Source organism: Schistocerca piceifrons, chromosome 1, assembly GCF_021461385.2.
Source record: "Schistocerca piceifrons isolate TAMUIC-IGC-003096 chromosome 1, iqSchPice1.1, whole genome shotgun sequence".
NCBI classification, from domain to species: domain Eukaryota; kingdom Metazoa; phylum Arthropoda; class Insecta; order Orthoptera; family Acrididae; genus Schistocerca; species Schistocerca piceifrons.
This window is the reverse complement of record NC_060138.1, coordinates 1,180,893,075-1,180,910,364: the sequence shown is the minus strand read 5'-3', so window position 1 is coordinate 1,180,910,364 and position 17,290 is coordinate 1,180,893,075.

The following is a 17,290-nucleotide window of genomic DNA, read 5'->3' as shown; positions in this document are numbered from 1 at the left end:
GGTACAGACGTCGAGATACTGGGACAGCGTTGTTAGAGAGGCCATCGAAATTCGCACCAATGACGACCTCATAAACCGTGACTGTGGCTACAATCTTAGCAAAGCTTGGGAACCAGCGATTGGGTTAATCAAGAGTAAATCGAGCAAACGTATAGTTGTGACGACCACGGCGGACAGAGCTATCACACCGACGTCATCTCAGACGCCGTCGCAATCTGTTCCACCGCGTGACCGTGGCGCGGGGCGCGGACGGCGGAGGGAGCGCGCCGCGGGCGGAGGGTATTTAAATCGGCCGCCGCCGCGACCGAACCCAGTTCCGTCTGAGCAGCCATAGCGTACGGATCTCCGTGCCGGCACGTTCACAGGAGCTCAGTCCGTCAGTTCACCTGATGATGGCGACATGTATGATCGCCGAAATATTGTGCCCGTTGGACACTATAGACCGGCAGCACACCCGTGGATATTTTGATTATCAAATACGCCGGGAGAAACTCAAGAATCACATCATACACCTTTACGGGGAGGAGATGTATCGCAGCATGAAGAAATTTGTAAAGTTGCGCCACCGTAGATGTCGTTTGCTAAGTACTCTTGCCTTTCTAAAGAGATGTCGTTCCGAGAATGTTGTTCCAAATTTTGCTAAGGTTATGCATCACATCGATTCTGCAGCAGCTAAGAGAATCAAGAAACGAGCCAGCCTCGCATTGGTACGTGAGAGAGTGCAATTCACCCGCCGGAGCCTTGAGTTTATCTCACAGGAATTACTCAAACGACATTTGCAACTGGCTAGTAAGTTCACTTCTTGTTCCTGGGATTGGATTGATGGTGTCACCTGGGTGTCAGCTGATTCCGCCCATAAGAAGGCTACGGGACGTCAAACAGCTAAGTTCTCACGTCTCCTTGACAAACCATCTCTGCAGGTTCCGTGCAAGACTGTCATCAATTTGAGTGACATGGTGTTGAGTGATGATGCGGTCTCGGTTTTGCAGAAAGGTCTCAACTTCGCTCCCACCCCCAAGTTCACTCCGGTCGCAGAAATTGTTAGTGTTGTTGAACAGGTTGCAGCTCGACTTCCGCCAGAATCAGCCGAGGAAATACGTCGTGAAACTTGTCGTGCGTTGACGAAATCCAAGCCGATGAAGTCAAATATCAGCAGTAAAGAGAGGGCGGCCATTCGTGATCTGAGGGGGCGCTCTGAAATTGTTGTCTTACCAGCTGACAAAGGCAATGCTACAGTTGTTGTCTCCCACAAGGACTACACTGATAAGATGCAGAGCCTGCTAAATGACGATTCCTACCGGAAGATCAGCGTTGACCCTACAAAGAAGGTGGAGAACAAGACGAGGGCGCTACTCAAGGACGCAGATTTACCGGATGGTGACGCTAAGATATTGTTACCCCAAGTTCCAGTACCGCCTAGACTATATGGACTCCCGAAGGTTCACAAAGAGGGGGTACCATTACGCCCCGTTGTCAGCAACATCAGGGCACCTACATATTTTTTGGCCAAATACCTGACGGAAATATTAAGTCCTTATGTGGGTAAATGCCCTCACCACATCCCAAATTCCGTGGATTTTGTTAAACGCCTTGATAGCTTGAGGTTGGATGAGTCAGATATCATGGTGAGTTTTGACGTCGTTTCCTTGTTTACGAGGGTACCCCTGCGAGAGTCACTAGAATTGATTAGTCAGAAGTTTTACGAGAAGACCACTGAACTTTTTAGGCATGTCTTGACTTCCACGTATTTTCTTTTTAATGGAGAATACTACGAACAAACAGAGGGAGTCGCCATGGGTAGCCCACTCTCACCGGTGGTAGCGAATTTGTACATGGAGAACTTCAAGGAGGAAGCGCTGTCGTCATCCGTATGGAAACCTACTTGCTTTTTCCGTTACGTGGACGACACGTTCGTCATCTGGCCACATGGTGTGGATAAACTCCTTGACTTCCTCACACATCTAAACTCCATACACCCCAACATCAAATTCACTATGGAGACTGAAACGGAGGGTAAATTACCTTTCCTTGATATCTTGGTCAAGAGAAGGGCTGACGGCACCCTAGGTCATGGGGTGTATCGGAAAACAACGCACACTGATCTGTATTTGCACGCAGACAGCTGCCACCATCCTTCACAGAGGAATGGGGTACTTAAAACTCTAGTACATAGGGCGCGCACTATCTCCGACGCAGAGAGTCTACCCCAGGAATTGGAACATCTGAGAGCTGTATTTCGAAAAAATGGGTACTCAGAGTGGCAGATTCAACGTGCTCTCCGCCAAACCACTGCAGCACAACCTGTTGAGATGGATGAAGTCACGAAGGAGGAGGTAGGCACTGCATTTATTCCATACACAGGCGCACTCTCGGGGAAAATCGCCCGCATTCTCAAGAAACACCGGGTCGGAACTATGTTTTGTGCTCCAAATAAAACTCGTGCACTGATGGGAAGCGCCAAAGATGACCTCGGTTTGAGGGAAGCCGGCGTGTACCAGATCCCGTGTCAATGTGGCAAGTCGGATATTGGTCAGACGATGCGTACCGTCGAGGATCGATGCCGTGAACACCAGAGGCACACTCGACTGATGTATCCGAGCAAGTCGGCGGTCGCTGAACATTGTTTGTCGGAAAATCACGCCATGGAGTATGACCGCACGAGGATTCTGGTACAGACGTCGAGATACTGGGACAGCGTTGTTAGAGAGGCCATCGAAATTCGCACCAATGACGACCTCATAAACCGTGACTGTGGCTATAATCTTATCAAGGCTTGGGAACCAGCGATTGGGTTTATCAAGAGTAAATCGAGCAAACGTATAATTGTGACGACCACGGCGGACAGAGCCATCACACCGACGTCATCTCAGACGCCGTCGCAATCTGTTCCACCGCGCGACCGTGGCGCGGGGCGCGGACGGCGGAGGGAGCGCGCCGCGGGCGGAGGGTATTTAAATCTGCCGCCGCCACGACCGAACCCAGTTCCGTCTGAGCAGCCATAGCGTACGGATCACCGTGCCGGCACGTTCACAGGAGCTCAGTCCGTCAGTTCACCTGATGATGGCGACATGTATGATCGCCGAAATATTGTGCCCGTTGGACACTATAGACCGGCAGCACACCCGTGGATACTTTGCTTATCAAATACGCCCGGAGAAACTCAAGAATCACATAAATTTTCTTGTATATTCATTGGTATACGTGGATATCGTCTGCAAAATGCGTTGGAAACAGATTTAGTATTAAATAAGTAGTGAATTTAAACCTCTTGTACAATACTGAAGTTATTGTGCAAGATCAGCGGAAATGTAGGAAGCGATAAACTTTTTTTCTTTTATCGTTTTGTGGGGGATCGGGGACAATCAGTTTAATAAAGGTTTCAAATTATGTCTGAGGTCGCGAAGCGTTCTCATTCTAAAATACTGGGTTACTGCAATCGGGGTAATATGCGCGTACTGACCTACGCTGCCTCTAGATTCAAGACATATACACAATTTCTAACTGTAATAATTGTCTTGATTTGTTTAACTTTTAACGTAACTTAATGAATTGATTATGACAGCATTTTAAATTTTTCACCGAGATGATGTTAGGCGAGGCACCTGAAAATGTAACCATGAAACATGAACCAGGTTAGTTCGTTAGTAATATACGACTTACAGAATCACTGTGCTGGAAGATCTGCGTATTTTTACGATTTTGTATCGAGAATTGCCTGATGCATTGTATAAGTTCTATAAAGTAATATTAACTGATTGTGAAACAGCTTTATTTTCAATTAACTTGTATGTACGTAATCACCTAAAACCTTCCAAGATTTATGGGTATTATAGGCACAAAAGAAACTGGCCAGTAGAGGTCACAGGTCTGGAAACCAATGATGTCACCAGTACGACGTGTTACCACTTAGTATATGAGTAACTAGTAACAGAGTCCCCGAGTAACGGTTTGAGATATCTGAAGGAGGCTTTCGGTATGTGATAATATTCGGAGGGGCACGTAATTTAGTGTCGTAACTAGCGACTTTATATCTCAAATCCACAGAATTATTGAAAAAATTAAGGCTTTTTTGAATGAGAAAATGTAATTTTTGAGGCCATTCGAAAGCTGTTGGTACTGAAATGTATCGAAACACCATCCCAGAAATGTGAAAGAATTTAAAATTAAGGCAAGTCACAGTCAACTATTGCATTATAAACATTTTCAATGGGGGTGCTCTTGCGGCAGACTCCGTCGTTATATGAAGCAAGAAGACCTACGTTGAAAAGATATACACGGATGTCGTCTTGGCACTACTCTATACGAAACATTATAAACAGAAACATGGATCACCCGCGATTGTTGTAAATCAGCGCTGTCAGATGATTGGGAAACGTTAAATTCTCGAAAAGTTTACTTCAGAATTTTACACAATAGATACATTCGTATCGACAGGGGCTTCATATTTTTTCAAACAATAACGTCTTTGTTTTCAGTTACATCCGATTACCAAAAAGAAAATTGAGAAAAAAAGAAAAAAAATTAAAAAACCGATGCGGTTTCATTTTCTTTCTCGCAGCCGGTTTTAAACATTATAGTACGGCATTTAAAAACTAATTGTTTCTTCCATAAACCTTGCTTCTCCTTACATGTAATTTTAAACAAAAATTGCATACACAACAATCTTTATCGTTGGCGGTTTGGAGAGAAAACGTTTCTATCCAGAAAGTTTTGTTAATGGTTTAACGGTTTATGACTATATTACTAAAACGTAGTCTGAATCTTGCGAAACTTTGTAATGCCATCCGTTCCTAAATTAACTATGCGCAGTATTACCTGCCATTGAACGAAAAACGTTAAAAACAAAAAACGAAAAATCTCTTTTTCATTCGTCTCCTACATGATTTAGTATAATTACGATTTCTGTACCTTCAAAGTCAGCGAAGTCGCTACGAGTAACCGCAATTTATGCCCTGACATTATTCCTTGGGTTATATATCCCCAATTAGGATGCCCATCCATTTTCCATACATATTGAGCAACTGCGAAACATTGCCTGGTTCGCTAATGGAAATACATGCAGGTATCTTCTATAAAATAAGGGGCTTGTGAAAACTATTTCAAGTATGTAAATACTCAAGCGAAAGAAATAGCTTTTTTTTTTGTAACAAATAAATAGTCGAAAGGCTGAAATAACTGCCATAACTGCCTAACTGCCTAGTGTTTGCGGCACAACAGTTGATTCAGGCTCCCTTGCATTTCAATAGTTGTTCATTTATCGGATTTTTTGGGAAATGTTTTAGTGCGAACATTAACAGTTGCTACATCAGCGTACTAATTTTTTCAAGAGCTTTCGAGCGAAAACGGTATATCATTCCATATGATAAAGCTGTAGCTGATTCAATGTTTCGGTCTACACAACGGTCAACAGTATCACCATTCCACAAAATTACACGTCTCTCTGCCTATTACAATTTGCGGAAAATCATTTTTTCTTGGCTGATAACATTGGAAGGTTGTATAAAAGTGTGGTGTCATCGCCAGACACCACACTTGCTAGGTGGTAGCCTTTAAATCAGCCGCGTCCGTTAGTATACGTCGGACTCGCGTGTCGCCACTATCAGTGATTGCAGACCGAGCGCCACCACACGGCAGGTCTAGAGAGACTTCCTAGCACTCGCCCCAGTGGGACAACCGACTTTGCTAGCGATGGTTCACTGACAAAATACGCTCTCATTTGCCGAGACGATAGTTTAGCGTAGCCTTCAGCTACGTCATTTGCTACAACCTAGCAAGGCGCCATTATCAGTTACTATTGATATTGATTCATGTACCGTCAAGACCGACGTTCTTCATTAACGGATTAAAGTTAAGTATTCCACCAGCTACGTCCTTTTTTCTAAATTCTAATTTCCTTGTCCTGTTCCAGACCTCACGCCAGCCTGCGTGAGCTAAAACACGTGCCTTTCGGCCTCCTCTAGTAACACGGTGTTGGCTCTCCTACCAACCAGAACCAAAAGTTGTATGATAAACTATAATTTGAGAATTATAAACCAATAAATGATGTTGTAGTAATGTTAAAAGATGTAGAAATGTTATCTGTTGTCACATTCAGGCGATGAAGTTAGGTTTCGTAACATTCAAATTCGTGTGGTCTTTGAATTTGTGTAATCTCTAAGACACTTTCCTCCGATGAATTGCATTCAAACTATAATATTCTTTCCCTCACCTTCGATGGCTTGTAGGAAATAACCGATTTTTTCTCAAATTCTTCGAGAGAAGTCGTTTCATCACCTTTCACCGAACCAGGAGAGCCCGTGGAATAGTAACTTCCTTAGAGTGAATCCGCAAAAATAAATAAATGCAAATGTAAAAACATTTTTCGTGATTTGGTGAACTAATTATGATTTACAAAAACAAGATTGTAGCTTCGCTAATAATAGTGAGTCATGGATATTTAATGCGATAAACTGCCTAGAGTTTAAGACTGCACACCGAGGAAGAAGAGATGAATGTTCTTTTTTTCTAAGGAGAGACAAGAAAGAAAACGTAGGTTAATAGATCAAGGGTCAGACTGGAGGGTACACTGATGATTATACTGAAAATGAAATGGATGTTGATGGGGGACCTAACCAGGCAAACAGATGGTTGATGTTCTCCACTGGATACGATTCAGCCACAAGACTGTAGATATTAGGAAATACGGACGAGAAGCGTGTACACGCTTAGCTGAATACAATAATGAACTGAGAGGCCTGGAGAAGAGCATTTAAAAATGACACACTGTAGAACACACACTGTGCTGATTTTGTTAAATGGTTTGAATTAACTGTGCAGGCAATATTAAACTGTGTCCTCTGTCGAACTTTAACTGACTTTATAAAATGTATACCACTTCACCATTATACCTTTGGGATTATGTTTCATCTGTGAGCTTTGATAGTTTAGTTTCTTCAGTTTCTGCATGTTAATTTAATATCTAATATCCGCAGTTTTTTGAGCTTTCGTATGCGACGGAAAATAAACGGATTTTGTGACACATTACGAATTCCTAATCAGGAGAAAATTATTTAGTCTCACCTGAGTGTTTTTACTAGACATAGTTCCTGTGTTTCCGTCAGAGTGTACAGTAGAGTTCCACAGCACGTGGCGATAGTACATATATCTCCGAAGTTTAGGTTTCCCCAGTCTTTAGAATGGATATGGACTGCGATTGTTGTGTGCAGATGCGGACCGAGTTGGTGACACTTCACTCCCATCTCCAGGCTGTAATGGCTTCGGTTACACAGCTTGAAGCTGCAGTGGATTGGAACCACTGTTGTAGGCGGCCGTGGGGATCCAACGGACGACGGTTCAATCCCGCGTCCGGCCATCCTGATTTAGGTTTTCCGTGATTTCCCTAAATCGCTCGAGGCAAATGCCGGGATGGTTCCTTTCAAAGGGCACGGCCGACTTCCTTCCCCGTCCTTCCCTAATCCGATGAGACCGATGACCTCGCTGTCTGGTCTCCTTCCCCCAAAAACCACCACCACCATCCAACGGACGTCCAGCACGTCTGAGTCCTCTGATAGGTCCTCACCGGTGGCCAGCCCAGTTACTGCTCGCACTGAGGTTGACCACTCACCTGTGGTCGAGTAGGAGGTCGGCCCCGGGCGTGGCAGACTGCGAAAGACTTCCCAGGGAACCGCATGTAAGGCCTCCCCAGCTAGTCTGAGAAACAAGTTCCAGGTGCTGTCTGTGGCAGACACTGTCGCTCAGTCGTCTGTCCTGTTTGAGCAAATCTCTCAGCCTGCAAGATCCGGGCAATCACGAAGGGTGGGGCTGCTGATAGTTGTCAGCTCCAACGTTAGGCGCGTTATGGGGCCTCTTAAGGACGCGGCTGCCAAGAAAGGCCCAATGTGCACTCCGTGTGCTTACTGGGTGGAGTCATTCCAGACGTGGATTGGAACTTCCAGATGCCATGGAGAGCACAGGGTGCAGCCAACTTTAGGTGGTGACTCACGTCTGTACAGTGATGTGGGCCGCTTTCGATCGCAAGAGTTTCCCTCTGGTTTCGAGTGGCTAACAGAAGTGGTAAAGGCTGCCACTCTTGCTTGCGAGAAGAAGGCAGAGCTGACCATGTGCAGTATAGTCGACGGGCCCGATTGCGGACCTCTGGTACAGAGACGAGTGAATGGTCTGAATCAGAGGCTCAGACGGTTCTGAGGGCGTGTAGCCTACAGATTCCTCGACTTGCGTCACAGGGTGGTTGAATTTCGGGTTCCACTGAATAGGAGGTGGCTACACGGGTAGCACCTGCTGTATGGCGTGACCTGGACAGTTTTTAGATTACCCGGTATCTGGAAAACACAAAAGTTTTCAGTCACAAACGGTACAGGCCGAACACACGAAAAACGTAGATATAGGAACCATTGGTGTAACAGTTGTAAATTGTCATAGCTGTGTTTGGAAAATACCAGAGCTCCAAGCACTGATTCTCAAAGCGTTATAGGCACTGAAAGCCGGCTAAAGCCGGAGATACGTTTAGCAGAAATTTTTGCGATGAACCTAACGGTGTTACGAAAGGAGAGGCTAAACAGCTGGCGGTGGCGTGCTTGTTGTTGTTAGAAGTAGTTTATCCTGTCATGAAATTGAAGTAGGTACTTCCTGTGAGTTAGTAACGGCAGAGGTCAATCTTGGCAACCGGAATAAAATAATAATTGGATCCTTTTTCTGACCTCCGAATTCAGATGATACAGCTGCTGAAAGGTTCACAGTTTGATCTCAAACGCGTGCCGGACTAATAAAATTGTAGTTAGCGGTGACTTTAAATTACCCTTGATATGTTGTGGAAAATACATTAATTCCGGAGCTACGCATAAAACATAATCCGAAATTGTGCTAAACGTTTTCTATGAAAATTATTTCGAATAGTTAACCCATGACCCGACACGAATAGTAAATGGGTGTTATTACATACTTGACCTCTTAGCAACAAATAATCCTGAGTTAATAACGAGCGTCAAAACGGATACAGGGATTAGTGAACACAGGGCAGTCATAGCGAGAGGGAATATTAACTCCAAAACCCTCCAAAATTAAACTAAAAAAGCAGATAAAAATTCACTTGACGCCTTCCTGAGGGGCAATCTCCACTCCTTCCAAGGTTCACAGTTTGATCTCAAACGCGTGCCGGACTAATAAAATTGTAGTTAGCGGTGACTTTAATTTACCCTTGATATGTTGTGGAAAATACATTAATTCCGGAGCTACACATAAAACATAATCCGAAATTGTGCTAAACGTTTTCTATGAAAATTATTTCGAATAGTTAACCCATGAGCCGACACGAATAGTAAATGGGTGTTATTACATACTTGACCTCTTAGCAACAAATAATCCTGAGTTAATAACGAGCGTCAAAACGGATACAGGGATTAGTGAACACAGGGCAGTCATAGCGAGAGGGAATATTAACTCCAAAACCCTCCAAAAATAAACTAAAAAAGCAGATAAAAATTCAGTTGACGCCTTCCTGAGGGGCAATCTCCACTCCTTCCAAGGTTCACAGTTTGATCTCAAACGCGTGCCGGACTAATAAAATTGTAGTTAGCGGTGACTTTAATTTACCCTTGATATGTTGTGGAAAATACATTAATTCCGGAGCTACGCATAAAACATAATCCGAAATTGTGCTAAACGTTTTCTATGAAAATTATTTCGAATAGTTAACCCATGAGCCGACACGAATAGTAAATGGGTGTTATTACATACTTGACCTCTTAGCAACAAATAATCCTGAGTTAATAACGAGCGTCAAAACGGATACAGGGATTAGTGAACACAGGGCAGTCATAGCGAGAGGGAATATTAACTCCAAAACCCTCCAAAAATAAACTAAAAAAGCAGATAAAAATTCAGTTGACGCCTTCCTGAGGGGCAATCTCCACTCCTTCCAAGGTTCACAGTTTGATCTCAAACGCGTGCCGGACTAATAAAATTGTAGTTAGCGGTGACTTTAATTTACCCTTGATATGTTGTGGAAAATACATTAATTCCGGAGCTACGCATAAAACATAATCCGAAATTGTGCTAAACGTTTTCTATGAAAATTATTTCGAATAGTTAACCCATGAGCCGACACGAATAGTAAATGGGTGTTATTACATACTTGACCTCTTAGCAACAAATAATCCTGAGTTAATAACGAGCGTCAAAACGGATACAGGGATTAGTGAACACAGGGCAGTCATAGCGAGAGGGAATATTAACTCCAAAACCCTCCAAAAATAAACTAAAAAAGCAGATAAAAATTCACTTGACGCCTTCCTGAGGGGCAATCTCCACTCCTTCCAAGGTTCACAGTTTGATCTCAAACGCGTGCCGGACTAATAAAATTGTAGTTAGCGGTGACTTTAATTTACCCTTGATATGTTGTGGAAAATACATTAATTCCGGAGCTACGCATAAAACATAATCCGAAATTGTGCTAAACGTTTTCTATGAAAATTATTTCGAATAGTTAACCCATGAGCCGACACGAATAGTAAATGGGTGTTATTACATAATTGACCTCTTAGCAACAAATAATCCTGAGTTAATAACGAGCGTCAAAACGGATACAGGGATTAGTGAACACAGGGCAGTCATAGCGAGAGGGAATATTAATTCCAAAACCCTCCAAAAATAAACTAAAAAAGCAGATAAAAATTCACTTGACGCCTTCCTGAGGGGCAATCTCCACTCCTTCCAAGGTTCACAGTTTGATCTCAAACGCGTGCCGGACTAATAAAATTGTAGTTAGCGGTGACTTTAATTTACCCTTGATATGTTGTGGGAAATACATTAATTCCGGAGCTACGCATAAAACATAATCCGAAATTGTGCTAAACGTTTTCTATGAAAATTATTTCGAATAGTTAACCCATGAGCCGACACGAATAGTAAATGGGTGTTATTACATACTTGACCTCTTAGCAACAAATAATCCTGAGTTAATAACGAGCGTCAAAACGGATACAGGGATTAGTGAACACAAGGCAGTCATAGCGAGAGGGAATATTAACTCCAAAACCCTCCAAAAATAAACTAAAAAAGCAGATAAAAATTCAGTTGACGCCTTCCTGAGGGGCAATCTCCACTCCTTCCAAGGTTCACAGTTTGATCTCAAACGCGTGCCGGACTAATAAAATTGTAGTTAGCGGTGACTTTAATTTACCCTTGATATGTTGTGGAAAATACATTAATTCCGGAGCTACGCATAAAACATAATCCGAAATTGTGCTAAACGTTTTCTATGAAAATTATTTCGAATAGTTAACCCATGAGCCGACACGAATAGTAAATGGGTGTTATTACATACTTGACCTCTTAGCAACAAATAATCCTGAGTTAATAACGAGCGTCAAAACGGATACAGGGATTAGTGAACACAGGGCAGTCATAGCGAGAGGGAATATTAACTCCAAAACCCTCCAAAAATAAACTAAAAAAGCAGATAAAAATTCACTTGACGCCTTCCTGAGGGGCAATCTCCACTCCTTCCAAGGTTTACAGTTTGATCTCAAGCGCGTGCCGGACTAATAAAATTGTAGTTAGCGGTGACTTTAATTTACCCTTGATATGTTGTGGAAAATACATTAATTCCGGAGCTACGCATAAAACATAATCCGAAATTGTGCTAAACGTTTTCTATGAAAATTATTTCGAATAGTTAACCCATGAGCCGACACGAATAGTAAATGGGTGTTATTACATACTTGACCTCTTAGCAACAAATAATCCTGAGTTAATAACGAGCGTCAAAACGGATACAGGGATTAGTGAACACAGGACAGTCACAGCGAGAGTAAATATTAACTCCAAAACCCTCCAAAAATAAACTAAAAAAGCAGATAAAAATTCACTTGATGCCTTCCTGAGGGGCAATCTCCACTCCTTCCAAATTAACAAGCTAAGTGCGGGCCATATTTGGCTTGAATTCAAAATGGGTCAAATGGCTCTGAGCACTATGGGACTCAACTTCTGAGGTCATTAGTCCCCTAGAACTTAGAACTAGTTAAACCTAACTAACCTATGGACATCACAAACATCCATGCCCGAGGCAGGATTCGAACCTGCGACCGTAGCTGTCTTGCGGTTCCAGACTGCAGCGCCTTTAACCGCACGACCACTTTGGCCGGCTTGAATTCAAAGAATTAGTATCGACAGGAAGTGAAAGATTTATACCATATAAACTAACAAACGATGGAGCTGGTCTCCCATGGTACACAAAACGGGTCAAAATACTGTTGCAGGAACAGCGAAACAAACATGCCAAATTTAGACAGACGCAAAATCTCCCAGATTGGCGATCTGTTACACAAGCTCGAAATTTATCTTGGTCGTCAATGTGAGATGCTTATAATAGTTTCCACAACGAAACATTGTCTCGCAACCTGGCAGAAAATCCAAAGCGATTTTAGTGGTATGTGAAGTATATTAGCGTCAAGACAGTCAATGCATTCTCTGCGCATTAGCGGTGGAGCTACTATCTAAGACAGTGCTGCAAAATCAGAGTTACTAAACACATCCTTCCGAAATTCCTTCACCAAAGAAGACGAAGTAAATATTCTTGAATTCTAATCAAAAACAGCTGTCAACATGAGCAACATAGTACTACTTAACAATCATATACGACCGTTCACTCGACGGAAGACCCATACTCAAAGGACAGGAAAGTTGTACAGGTCACATCAATATTCAAGAAAGGAAGTAGGAGTAATCCACTAAATTACAGGCCTATGTCATTAACGTCGATATGCAGCAGGATTCTGGAACGATATTGTGTTCAAACATAATGATATACCTCGAAGAGAACGGTCTATTGACACACAGTCAACATGCAATTAGAAAACATCGTTCTTGTGAAACACAACTAGCTCCTTACTCGCAGGAAGTATTTCGGGGATTTCCGGAAGGCTTTTGACACTGTACCACACAAGCAGCTTTTAGTGAAGTTGCGTGTGGATGGAATATAGTCTCAGTTATGTGAATGGATCCGTAATTTCCTGTCAGAGAGGTCACAGTTCGTAGCAATTGACGGAAAGTCATCGAGTAAAACAGCGTTTCCTGACGTTGTGTTAAAGGCCCTTTGCTGTTCCTTATTTATATAAACGTTTTGGGCGGTTGTTTGCAGATGACGCTTTCGTTTATCGACTAGTAAAGTCACCAGAGGATCAAAACAATTTGCAAAACGATTTAGAAAGGATATCCGTATTGCGCGAGAATTGCCCATTGACCCTAAATAACGAAAGGTTTTGAGGTTATCTACATGATTGCTAAAAGGAATCCGTTAAATTCAACTAAATGCCAAGGAATTACAATTACGAACAACTTCAGTTGGAAGGAACACATAGAAAATGTTGTGGGGAAGGGAAACCAAAGACTACGTTTTATTGGCAGGACACTTATAAAATGTAACAGACCTCTTTTAGACAACTGCTCCGCGTTGTGGATCCTTACCAGATAGGATTGAGTACATCGATAAAGTTCAAAGAAGGGCAGCACTTTTTGTATTATCGCGAAATAGGGGAGTGAGTATCACTGAAATTATACGGGATTTGGGATGGACACCATTAAAACAAAGGCGTTTTCGCTGCGGAGAAATCTTCTCACGAAATTCGAGTTACCAACTTTCTCCTCCGAATGCGAAAATATTTCGTTGATGCCGACCTACAAAGGGAGAAACGATCACCATGATAAAATACGATAAAATAAGGGAAATAATAGCTCGCATGGGAAGATACACAGTAGATGTTCGCTCTTTCCGCGCGCTATACGAGATTGAGGTAATAGAGAACTGTGAAGGTTCGATGAACACTCTGCCACCCACATAGATGTGACTTGCCGAGTATCCAAGTAGGTGTCGATGCAGATGTCTCATGTGACCTAAACAGTTCTCTGTGTGACTTACATGACCTGCTAAATGAACTGAGCCTGGTGATGTTATGTGGTCCAAATCCCCATTCCGATGTCTCAGTTTTGGTTTCCAGCATTTTCCTTACACTGCTTTAAGCAATCACTTTGAAAGGCTCGTTCGATAATGAGATGATCGTGTTACTTTCAACACCTTTTTCCAATTGGAGGTTGTGGACCTTCTTTGATTTTTTACATACTTTTGCAGGTGGAGGCTGTTGTCCTCCCTAACGACCTCATCGTCAACGGAATGCTAATCACGACTTTTTCCTCCTCTCTTTATTAATACAGTAGGCGGAGCACAAAACAGTTTGACACAGTGCACAGCAGCATTTTTTTTTGTTTACATTAAGAGAGGTAGTTTTAGTCCCTGAACTGTGATGATATTTAATAACATATTAAAGGACATTGCCGTAATTTCGTCATATTTAACCACGTCCCTCTGCATAGGTAAGCGATCAGCATGTCCAACTGCCATGCGGAGGAGCCACTTAAATTACCGACGGGGACAGAGACTGCTTCTTAGTGGGATGACTAAAACAGGGTACACTCACCCTCATAAGAACAGCTGAGAAATTACTTTAACGAGGGTGAGACATAAGTTCCAAAGCGTGGAAAGCTGGCAAGTGCCGACAGAACGAAGTACCCTTAGTCTGCACACTGCATCCAAATGACGCCATATGGCACACGCTGAAAAGATGCCCGTCGGAATCGTGTGCACCTCAGGGTCTTATCGCTGTGATATCATTTTTTTCCATTTTACAGTGATAACTGCAACATCTGTGGAAAATCTACAACTGTCACACTCCTGAGTGATGGCAGTATACAATTTGTATCGAGTACAAGTGCAGATATGTCTGTTGATGACTGAGGACCACAACAATACATCCGCATTTACTTCATTTACAGTCTAGTAATTGTAACTATTACTAGTATTATGTTTTTAGGTTGGTTCCTAACTGAAAGTAAGCATAGCACATGCAAACCCTTAATGTTTACCGTCTCCTAGGCAACAGGTGAGATATTGTCGTATGAACACGTGGATGCAAGTACAGTCTATACTGGCAGGTGTAGTCCACTTCACGGTGCAGAAAATTTCATGAATTAAATTATGTGATGTGTTTGTGTGAAAACTAATAGACGCAGAGAATGAACGCTAATGTACTGATGTGGTACGTATTCAAGAACTAGTGATCAAAGTATCTGTAACTATAACCCTAACACCGTGTTACTTTTTCTTTGGACACACTAGATATACATCTCAGTCCAGGAAAGCATGATGCATTCTCCTCGTCAAGAAACTACTTTTATTTTGAGTAGCTTAATTTGTTTACCTCGTGGTTCTTATCGACAGTGTAGAGGATCGTTTACAACGAAGGCACCGAAGTTCTACTCAGTGAAATTCTCCTGTTATCTCGAAAATGAGGAGCAAATTTGGTGTGAATCTATCACGTTGTGCTTATTTGCGCCAGAAATGAAATGAAATCATCGTATGGTATTTATTGGGCGGGATATCCCCTCCGGGAAATTTAATCTGAATGTATAGGAAAATAAACATGTGTTTTGTATTGTTACTATTTATTTCTCACCATTATTAACCTTGAAATTCAAATCAAATATATGATATTAATATACCTAGCATAGACTATATACAAGTAAGTGAAACATCACAGTACTATAATTGTAAGCGATTTAAATCCATAAATATTATAAAAATGTTTGCGTGTGTGTGTGCGGGGGGGGTGGGGGGGGGGGTCAACATCTCGTCCTCAACATCTCGTCCTGAATCAATGAACCTGAATCAATGAACCCATTCGGGGTTCGGCCGCCGTATTGCAAGTCTTTTTAGTTGACGTCACTTCGGCGACTTGAGCGTCAATGACGATGAAAATGATGGTGGAGTATGGAGGACCACAACACCCAGTCCCCTGCCGGGAAACCAACTTGGACCCCCTTGCGTGGCATGAAGTGACGCTACTGCTGCGCTACGTACGCGGATGTTTGCACCTGATATTCGTTTGAAAGTCTCTGCACTATGCCTGCGAACCTTGCATTTTATTACTCGTGAAACGTAAAGGATCAGCAGCAAGATTTTTTTGATACAGTTAGGTTCATTGTGTGTGGCTTTCCAGAGAAGTGTCACCACCGATGTGGCGTGTCTGGGAGAGATGGCGCCATTGTCCAAGTATAACGACAGCGTCGCAGGAGGGCTTGCATTGTTACTGGCGCTGGTGGAACTGCAGCTCAGCTGGGAGCGCGTGCTTCGCCGGCTCGCGCAAAGTGTCGTAAAATGCAGCCCGCTGGTTTATGGGGCTGCCTCCACAGTGCCACCACGTCCTCGGCTCCGCCGCCGTTGCTGTCGTCAGCCGCAGGGGGTGAGACGCCCGCCACTCGCCTTTTGCTGTTTGTTTCCCCCCCCCCCCCCCTGCCCCTCCCGCCCCCCCACCCACAACCCACACAGCCCACCCCGCCGCATCTTCCCGGACCAATCCGTTCCACTCGTGCAAGTGTTACTTGTTTTCATCCAGGTTTTGTAGAGATTCGAACACTCATACCTGGTTGACGTTTAGTATATCGGTATTTTAATATCCCTAGCTTCTTTGAAATTTAATCTGAATGTATAGGAAAATAAACGTGTGTTTTGCATTATTACTATTTATTTCTCAGCATTATTAACCTTCAAATTCAAATCAAACATATGATATTAATATTCCTAGCATAGACTACATAGAAGAAAGTGAAACATCACAGTACTGTAATAGTAAGCAATTTAAATCCATAAATTTTACAAAAATTTTGTGTTTGTGTTTGTGTGTGTGTGTGTTTGTGTGTGTGTTCGTGTGGGTGGGTGAATGAGTGTATGGTCCACATCTCGTCCTGAATCAATGGACCTGTTACCACCGAACTTCGTATACATATTGCGGCGGCGCGGTTCTTTCCGTCCCTTTACAACAAACCTACACCTACCTGTGAACATTGTCTCAGCAGATCATCAGCAGGGAAGCTGAGTGAAACCTACTGTACTTCGACGTGGACTAGGCTGCAATTAAAGTCGCTAATCTACGTTTCGGGAAAAACTTTTCGTATGAAATGAAAGGTTGGAAATTTTGTCCTCAATTAATATATTCTGAAACGTAGGTAAACAAGTATTACTGCCAAACCCGTGCTAGTCTTAACACAGTCACTCACAATCCCTTTCACTCACGTTAGCAAGTTTATGTTGTTGCATTTCCCGAAAACGTAATAGCTACAAAAATACTGATTGTTTTAGATCGATAATCCTCGCCAAACATTAAGTCTGTCGGTACCAAATGCAGTCACAGTTTTTAGCCACCGACCTGCTCAATACGCCACGCGGAATATATGTTTTTTGCTC